Source organism: Octodon degus, unplaced genomic scaffold (genome assembly GCF_000260255.1).
Source record: "Octodon degus isolate 3935 unplaced genomic scaffold, OctDeg1.0 scaffold00019, whole genome shotgun sequence".
In the NCBI taxonomy this organism is placed as follows: domain Eukaryota; kingdom Metazoa; phylum Chordata; class Mammalia; order Rodentia; family Octodontidae; genus Octodon; species Octodon degus.
The window spans coordinates 8,186,763-8,195,565 of NW_004524595.1; the positions used below are offsets into that span (position 1 = coordinate 8,186,763).

Below are 8,803 nucleotides of genomic sequence, written 5' to 3' on the forward strand. Positions count from 1 at the left end.
TATATATGGTTTTTTTAATGGTACCAGGGATCAAACTCAGGACCTTGTGCTTGCCAGGCAAATACTTATTCCATTGAGCTGTTTCCCTGGCCCTGAGAGAATGTTTTTGAAGGTTATAAAAAACAACAGTCTTCTAACTTTTCCACTTCCAAAGTACGGGACTATGAAAAAATATCCAATTTTTCTAAATTTCCATTTCTTTTTCTGCTAAGTGAGGTTAATAATACCTACCATAAAGTTATTAAAGATTAGAGACTATATATACATACACACTGGTGATAGTGATTGAGTACCAGGATAACTAGACACTACAAATTCTCAGTAATCATTGTTGAATGACTATTCAAATGATGGCATTTCTCTGACATTAATATTATTGACTATTAATATTTTTCCATTTATAAAAATATCCAAAAGGCTTGGGATGGAGCTCAGTGGTAGAGCACTTGCCTGCATGCAAACAGACCTGGGTTCAATCAATCCTAGCCTACATAATTAAATAAATAATAGATGTATAAAAACATCCCAAACATCCAGTTGTTGATGCATGGCTTTTGAGGTTAAATTAATTTGTAAGCAGTCTATTTTGTTCTCTCTTGTTCTTCTACACAGTTTTACTGAATCAAGAACCCTAAACTATAGGCAGTATAAGCAAAGAGGGAAGAAGAGCATTCACTGGATACAGTCTACACAGAAGGAAAAACAGAAATGGTGACTAGCACTAATCAACCAAATCCTGATCTCCATCTCAGTTCCAAGGCAGAAAAATTCTCCTTATCTGGCCATCCTTCTCTGGTGCAGATGAGGATGATGATCAGTTTGAAGTTTCTCACCCCTCTGTGAGCTGTAATTTCATGGCTTGGATTTTTTGTTGTTCATCTTGTTTTCATAAGGGAAATCAGAACAGGACAAGTTTCAAGCATATCATTTAAACAATCAAAATGTGGCCTCACATTTGTCTGTGGTTTACCCTGTAATAATGTTTTACCCCCTGGCACCAGCACAAGGGGAGTTTTGTCCCCTCTCAGAAGTCATGGATAAGAGCAGTATCTTTCCTAAATTTCATTGTATTAAGATGCTATCTTATATAGAGAGAAGAAGATGGCAATACTAGATCTAAAAATGTTTGTCCAGTCTGGGCCCAAACCAGTAAAAAACCATTTGATCCACTATGTATTTTAAAGTAAAGCTTTGTTGCTTTCTGAACCCAGAATAGCATCGCCTGTGTTTCTCTCTGTAAAGAGAAAAAAGAAAATTACAAGTGGGTGTGGGAATAGTCCCCCAAAGTCTGATGGTACCTTTATTTTTTTAAATGCTAACAATGATGACAAAGAAATTTTTTTTCTAATTTCCAGGGTTATTGTGAGAATGAAATAAAATTTTAAAACCGAGGGGCTGGGGTATGGCTCAGTGGTACAGAATATGTTCAGCATGCACAAGGTCCTGGGTTCCATCCTCAGCACCACACACACACACACACACACACACACACACCCCACAAACTCTGTAGAGTACAAAATGCTACTTTATTATCAGTCTGACTATTAATAAGAAAGGAACTGCTAGTACTCCATGTTTGTCTGCAGAGAGCAGCAATAAAATAAATAGACAGCTGGGCATACATGCCAGACAGGAAGCATGTCTGGGTCTTAAATATAGACTGGATTCTCTTTCGCTGAGCTACACCTGGCACCCTGGGAACCCCTGCCCCTTTGGTCATGAATGAACACGCCTTGTCCAGAGCCTCCATAGCTTACCCAGTCTAGCCTTTGGCTCCACCCTGCAGTTCTGGCCCTGGGCCAAGTCTGGGTGAACTTCCCTCTTCAGCTTGCCTGGCACTGCCTTTCCGGTATCATCAGGCATCAAGCCAGAGTCTTAAGTTATGAGCAACACAAGTGGCCCAAAATACGACTGTTCTTTCCTTCCCTGCTAGGTCTGGCAATTTCCCTTTCCTTTCAGTCACTCCCATTTCCACCTCTTCGCTTTTTTTTGCTCCAGATCCAGAATAGGTTCTGAGAGATCAAAAAACTAAGGAAAGAACCATGAAAAAAAATTCATCCTATTTGACTGTTTCTGTGAATTAAGAACATAGGAATTTTTTTTTGAGCCCTTTGCTTGCTTTATTTTTTTCCCCATAATTTTATTGAGAAACAAATAGCAATAAGACAGTTTCAAACCAAATTGGTAGGACAGTTTCAATAATTAACACATTGTAGAAATTCTTCCTAGTGGTTAATTGCTGTACAAGATGCGGACACGATATCCTATTTACAAACACTATTAGAACAAATCCCTCTATTAATTAAGAGAATGCAACTATGTATCTATCCTAACCATTTTGAATACACAGATACAAAATGGACATTCATCTGTAAAGAACATAGGAATTTTAAAATAACTATTTTACTTAATTAAAACAAAAATTCAATTAGTTGACTCACAAATACATGTCAAAAGAAGGCCAAGGTCTTTTCCTGGCCCCTAAACATCCTACCTACTTTTCTCCTTTTCATTTTTTTTTCCTTCCACTACTGAGGATGGAACCCTTGGCCTTTACATTGAGCTACACCACCAGCTTTTTCTAATTTTTTTAAAAACTTATAACAGGGCTGAAGAGATAGTTCTGTGGTCTAAGTGGCTGTCTGGCAAACACAAAGCCCTGTGTTTGATTCCCAGTACTGCATGCTATACTGGCCACTGGAACTGGGCATGGTGGCACATGCCTGTAATCCCAGTGCTGGGGAAGCTGAGACATGAGGATCACTATGAGTCTGAGCTACATAATGAGACCCTGTACCAAATAAATAAATAAGTTATAACAGATCTCAATAAGTTGCTAAATTGCCCAAACTAAGCTTGACTTGGTAATCTTCCTGCCTCAGCCTCCCAGAGTGCCTGGTCTTAGAGGTGTTCCACCAAGCCCAGTTTGCTCTTATGACCAAACATTAGGATAGCCTCAACCTGGAGAAAAAAAAGAAACTGAAAAGCAGTCAAACTTTATTTTTCACTTATTTCTTAAAAGGGACAGAATCAACACGACAGTGTACAAATCCGCGTGTGTTTAGGAGTAGTATGGGGAGATTGTGAGGAGTGGTGTGCAGAGACTGTGAGGTACTGGGGACTAGAACAGTCCCCTGGCTGGGAAGCACAGTGGTGACAGTAGAGGCAGACTAACTCCCACTGAAGATAGACGGCAAAAGGAGCACATTCCCATCACCCTCTGCTCCTAGCTCTGGATACCCCGTGGGTCAGGGGTGGCAGAGCCACATCCTCCTGGTAGTCCATGGTCTAATGCCCTTTAATTTGGTTACAGACAGAATTTGCAGATATAAGATTAACGAAGCAGAATAAATATAAAAAAGATGTTGATGTTCATCAAAACCAAATTATGTAAGGCCAAATACTGTTTAAAGAACAAATCTTGAAAGTAGTAAGAGAAAAATGATAAACTGTACATCAGGGGACAGTGATCTGATCAACTGCCAACTTCTCAGTAGAAACCATGAGGCCAGAAGAGAAAGGGAAAACGTCTTTAAAATGCTGAAAAAGTGCTCACTTCAGCAGCACACATCATAAAGTGATGAAAGAAGGAAAAGCAAAACCTATCAACTCAGAATTCGATATCCAGTGGAAACACTATTCAAATAGGAATGCAAAAATAACATTTTCAGATAAAATAAGATACAATTTTGTGGCCAACAGACCCATATTATAATGTACTATAAGAAATGGTAAAGGAAGGTCTTTGCTAAGGGAAGTATTATTGATGGAAACTCTGATCCCTGGGAAAACATAAGTACCAGACGTGATAAATATCTGGGTAAATTAAGACTATCTTTTGCAAATTAAAACAACACTGAGATTACATCATACTCTCGGAAGAATGGCTATCTCAAGAAATCAAATAACAACAAATGTTGGAGAGGCTGCAAAGAAAAAGGTACCCTTCTTCATTGCTGGCAGAAATATAAACTCATACAACTACTGTGGAAATCATATGGAGATTCCTCAAAACATTAAAAATAGAAATTGCATTTGTCCCAGCTTCTGCCCTTCTAGGTATCTTCATGAAAGAGTTAAAGACATAATACCTAGTGATACATGTGTGCCCATGTTTATAAACAGCATAATTCACACTAGCTAAATCTTGGAAATACCTATTTGCTATCAACAGATAAGTGCATAAAGAAAATGTGATATTTATACACAATGGAGTACTACTCTGCCACAAAGGACAGTCTTGAACCATTTGAGGACAATGAGTGCACTATGATACCATAGTAAGTGGAGTATATCAGACACACAAGCTAGCTTAGCTACCACGTGGTTTCTCTTAAATGAGAAACCAAATACATAAAGTACAAAATAAAAGACAATAGAAAAAAAAAAAGAGAAAAAAGTTATTGTACCCCAGCATGGCCAATGTATCTAAAGTATACCTTGCTTTAATAGAATTATTTTATGTGTTTTATATGTTTTATGGGTTATTAATTTGGTTGTTAATCTGTGTTTATGATGATTAACTTGATAAAATCCTATAAAAGTAAATAAATCTGATCCCAACCAAAAACGAAAAGAAAAAAAGGGTGGATGGGAGAAGAAAAGAATTGAGTTGTGCTCTATACATGTACCAGTTCCCCACAATAAATATAAATATTATGTACTGCAAGCATATACTAATAAAAATTTTTAATGAATTTTTAAATACTTTCAGTTGCTTGTATTCTCTTGATTTCTTTATAAATTATTTGTTTAAAAATAAAATCACAGCACTGTGTTGAGTGACCTGTTATTGGGAAAAGTTTTACATAAAACATGAGCTCCAAGTTCTCATAGGCTTCTTACTCTATGAAATAATATATTTATATAACAGGATGCTTTGGAGCCTGGAGTGATAGCTTCTATTGTACTGTAGCCTGTTCTCAGCACTACAGGTTTTCTTTGAGGGTAAACTGGGTAGGAATGGGGTGAAGGATGGAATCTTAGAAAACTAACAAAAGGGGAGATTGACAGAACTAGGATATACCTTAGCACTCAACTGCCTTAAGACTAATCAAATTTGGTACTAACCACACTTTGATGTGAAAATTTTACCTCAGCACTTGTTTGTCTGGTACTTGTTTGGCATGCAAGGCAGAATTTATCAGTGTCAGTTGCCTCATGATTTGCTGCCCATTCCAGCCAAAACAATTTGGTACTTGTTGTTTTTGGTACTAGTGTTATAGGCAGCTGAGTTAGAAATATTACAGGCAGTCAGACAGGGCTAGGCCAAGGAGATAGCACAGAAGACCAGATAACTTGCAACTGTGTGAGAGAAGGATGTTCCTGCTGTGGGCCAGACCTAAAGATGAAAGATCAAACAAGTGCTTACCTTCTTAAAGGTAAGCATACGGAATTGATCATCACCTTGAGGAAGCCAGGAAGTCACTAGTCCAACTGCTACCAGCTACCAGATAAACTCCTATTCTGTATTCATGCCTGCTTGTTATGTGACTTGCTTCCCCATTTGGTACTGGATTTAATCCATTTTACCTGAGCAATGGTGCTTGCAAACTTATTGACTGACCATAGTTTTGTCTCACCTAATGCCCACCTAAGTGAGTTCCCATGTTCTCCACCTTAGACCCATTTCACTGCATGGTTTTGCTCTATAAAAATCCCTGGAAATGGCAGATTTGGGGGGTAACCTGCTCGGGTCCCTCTCTCAGACAGAAGCTTTCTTTCCCCCCATTAAATACTCTGCTTTTAGTCTCCATTTGTTCCTAAAATTCATTATTGTTTTAGAGACCATAAACTTGTTCCAGGTACCTTTTAGGTTGGGAGTTTCATTCCCCTATATCACTGGGACTCATAGTGCCTCTTGGAACCAACTAATGATGAGTACCAAAGTACTGCCATGAATACTTGAGGAGGGACACTACCACATGGGAGAAAAACAGGGTGACAGAAAATGTTCCTATGGTAAAAGTTAGGTTTCCAGCTTTGTTTCCATTCCTAGGCCTAAGAATCTCTTCTCTATCACTGCAGAAGCAGGAGAAAAGTAGCATATATTGTTCACAGCCCAACTCCACAAACTTCTCATTCTATATTCCTTACTAATGTTCTATGGAAGTGAAAAGAATGTCTCTATGTCTTAGGTAGAATCTAGCTCCTCCTGGTATTTCATTTTCAGCTAGAACTGGGGGCAAAGGCAGTGGTAAGACCTGGGAAATAGTAAGGAGGAAATTTACAGATACAATTTGAAGGTCTGCCCTTGAGAAAAGGAAGTCAATGAACTGGATGGTGGATGCATCATGAATACCTATGTGAATCACTAATAGCCACAGACTCTAAGCATGATGAGTATGCAGGGTGGAGGGGACCAATTGTTCCAGGTGCTGATATTCTTGATAAACTGTGAGTGTCCTGTGAGTAGGTAAATGATAGGAATAAGGACACAAGAAGGGGATAGTTGGTGTTGTTAGCCTTAAAAGAGAAGGACTTTTATATGAGTAGAAAATGATGCTCTAGAAAAGCAAGAGGAGCAAGGAAAATATTTCTTTGGCCACCTCTAAGGTCTACACGTCCTTTCTATATTCTGTTCTTTATCTGGTTGAATAGAACTACTGTTTCCTAGGCCTACTCAGAAACCTGAGAATCTTTTACTCGTTTTCTTTCATTTTTTATATCCAATCATCAAATGCCTAATATTGCCCTAATCCACCTGCAAATTACACACATGGGTAAGAAACAATAGATTTGAGGTCTTTCTATTGGTGGCTGTGATAGAGTAGGGTAAGTTGGATCTACTGGCCTCAAAGTTCTGAATGGAACCCTAGGATATTGCTGATTTGGTTTTTGGGATATTGCAGGTATGTGTATAGGTCCCCAGTTTCTATTAGAGGTTGTTAGCATCTTAGTTTATTTTAGGAAGGTTTTTTTTTAAAACATCCATTTCTATAAATTCTATTTTTGTTCTGCTGTGGATATGGCACCCTTTTTAGAGAAAATGTGCAGGAGGAATTATACCAAGTTTAGAACCTCAAAAAAAAAAAAAAAAGAACCTCAAAAGACAAATGACACATTGATAAATGATGGGAGGAGTACTAGTAGAAAAGGATTCTGAGGCTTAGTCTTTGAATATGTACTCAGAAAGGAATCACTACAATTAATTGTTGAACTCTAGCGCTCAAGAGTACAAGCTGTAGCTGGAGTGGCTGCAGAGGGAGATGTATTGACTGGTCCTTAGAAGTGAGGGACAGCCTAAACTGATACTAAGGAGTCAGACTCTGTGTCAGTGAAGGTCAAGACCTGTCTGTCAGGTCTTGGTCAGGTGCTAATTGAAGAGTTGGGTAAAGCAGGAGTGTGAGAGCTGGAAAAGCCTGTTTATTGCTACTAATGTTTGCTAAATTCTTCACCAGAGCTGGTTGGCCATTTCAGAAGCCTGGGCATTGCAGCTATCCCTCTAAATTAAGCCTTTCTACCTTCACCTGCCCCAACTGATTAAAAAAAAAAAAATAGTCATGGGGTCATTTGATTTGTACAGATCTCTCCCACACCAACAGAAGTCATAAGGAGCATGAGTTCTGAACAGCATATCAGTCCCAACCCTGCCTCAGAAAGCCAGTATAAGTTTTGGGTCTTGGATGCCCATTTCGCTCATGAGAAGCCATTAACTGTTCCTTACCACAACCAAAAGAAAGCCTTTCCTTTTATAGAGTGTTGTGTCAAGGGTGAGTCCTGGGTAAGTGGTGGTTATTGGATTTACAGCGGTTTAAAGTGGTTACTGTGGACTTTGAGTTTTGGGGGGTACTGTAGGATTGAACTTCACCTGTAAACTGGCTATAGGGTGGGGAAGAATCTCATCTCCCGCAGGCAGGTGAGTTCAGGAGAGTCTCACTGCTGGGTGAGTGTGTGCGGAGGAGGGTGCTTTGAATGGATGACCCTCGAGCCTTAAGTCCTTCGGAGGGCAAGAGCTGGGAGGCCTGTGAGACCCAAGGATGGGGCGCAACCTCCTCCCTTCCCACCTCCAAGGCCTGGTGACCCCTGAGCAAGAAGACCTTCAGTGAGTGCGCCCCACATGGGGTGCAGCAGGGATGTGCGGGGCACCGCGGGCCCTTCCGAAACCCCGGGGTCTGCGGCGGCAGGAAGCACACCACCCAACCTCAGCATGTCACCTCGGGGAGGAGGAGCCAGGTGGGTCGTCGCAGCTTCAGGAAGGGCTGCCAGGTCCGGAGCTTCGGGGGCCTCCGGGGGAAGAGAGGCGCTTTGGGACCTGGCCGCGGGGTCCGGCGCCTCCGGGTTCCGGGGTGAGGAGCTGCGCCGGGCATTTCGCGCTGCAGAGGGTGGAGAGCCGGTGCCCGGCGGGTGGCGGGCGGGCCGTCAGCTGCCCGGCCCGTCGCTGCCTCCCCGCCCCCCGGCTTCCTGCGGAGGCCGCGGCCGCCATGTTGGCGTGGGGCTGAGGCGGCGCCGGCGGAGCCCAGCGCCCGCGACTGGCTGCGCAACAGGTTCTCCGCGGCGACCTGAGACCCCCCGGCCGGCGGCCGAGCAGGACCTCCCCGCGCCTGCCCGCCGCGCTGCGGGGCTCAGGAGCGCGAGGGCGCGCGGTGACGTTGGGGAGGCGCGGCGCGGCGCCAGGTGGGTGAAGCCGCCGAGTGCTGGGCAGGTGCGGGCGCCGTGGCCGCCGCCCGAAGGCTCTGCGGACTGGGCCGGGCGGCTGCGCCCGGGACGGCGGGGACAGGTCGGGGGAACCGGGGCGGCCCCGAGCTAGGCCCCCGGCGGGCTTGACCGCCCGGGGCGGAAACCTCGACTCCGGTTCCTGCCC

General features: G+C 42.5%; 1 protein-coding gene across 1 annotated transcript in view; it reads left to right on the forward strand.

Annotated features, from left to right (window-relative positions):
* Positions 1–8,424: 8,424 nt before the first annotated feature.
* Positions 8,425–8,803, forward strand: part of Itsn2 (intersectin 2) — a 167,042-nt gene continuing 166,663 nt past the window's right edge. Inside the window, exon 1 of the mRNA XM_012513845.2 lies at positions 8,425–8,616. The gene's annotated coding sequence lies outside the window, so the exon portion shown is untranslated. The remainder of the gene's footprint in view (positions 8,617–8,803) is intronic.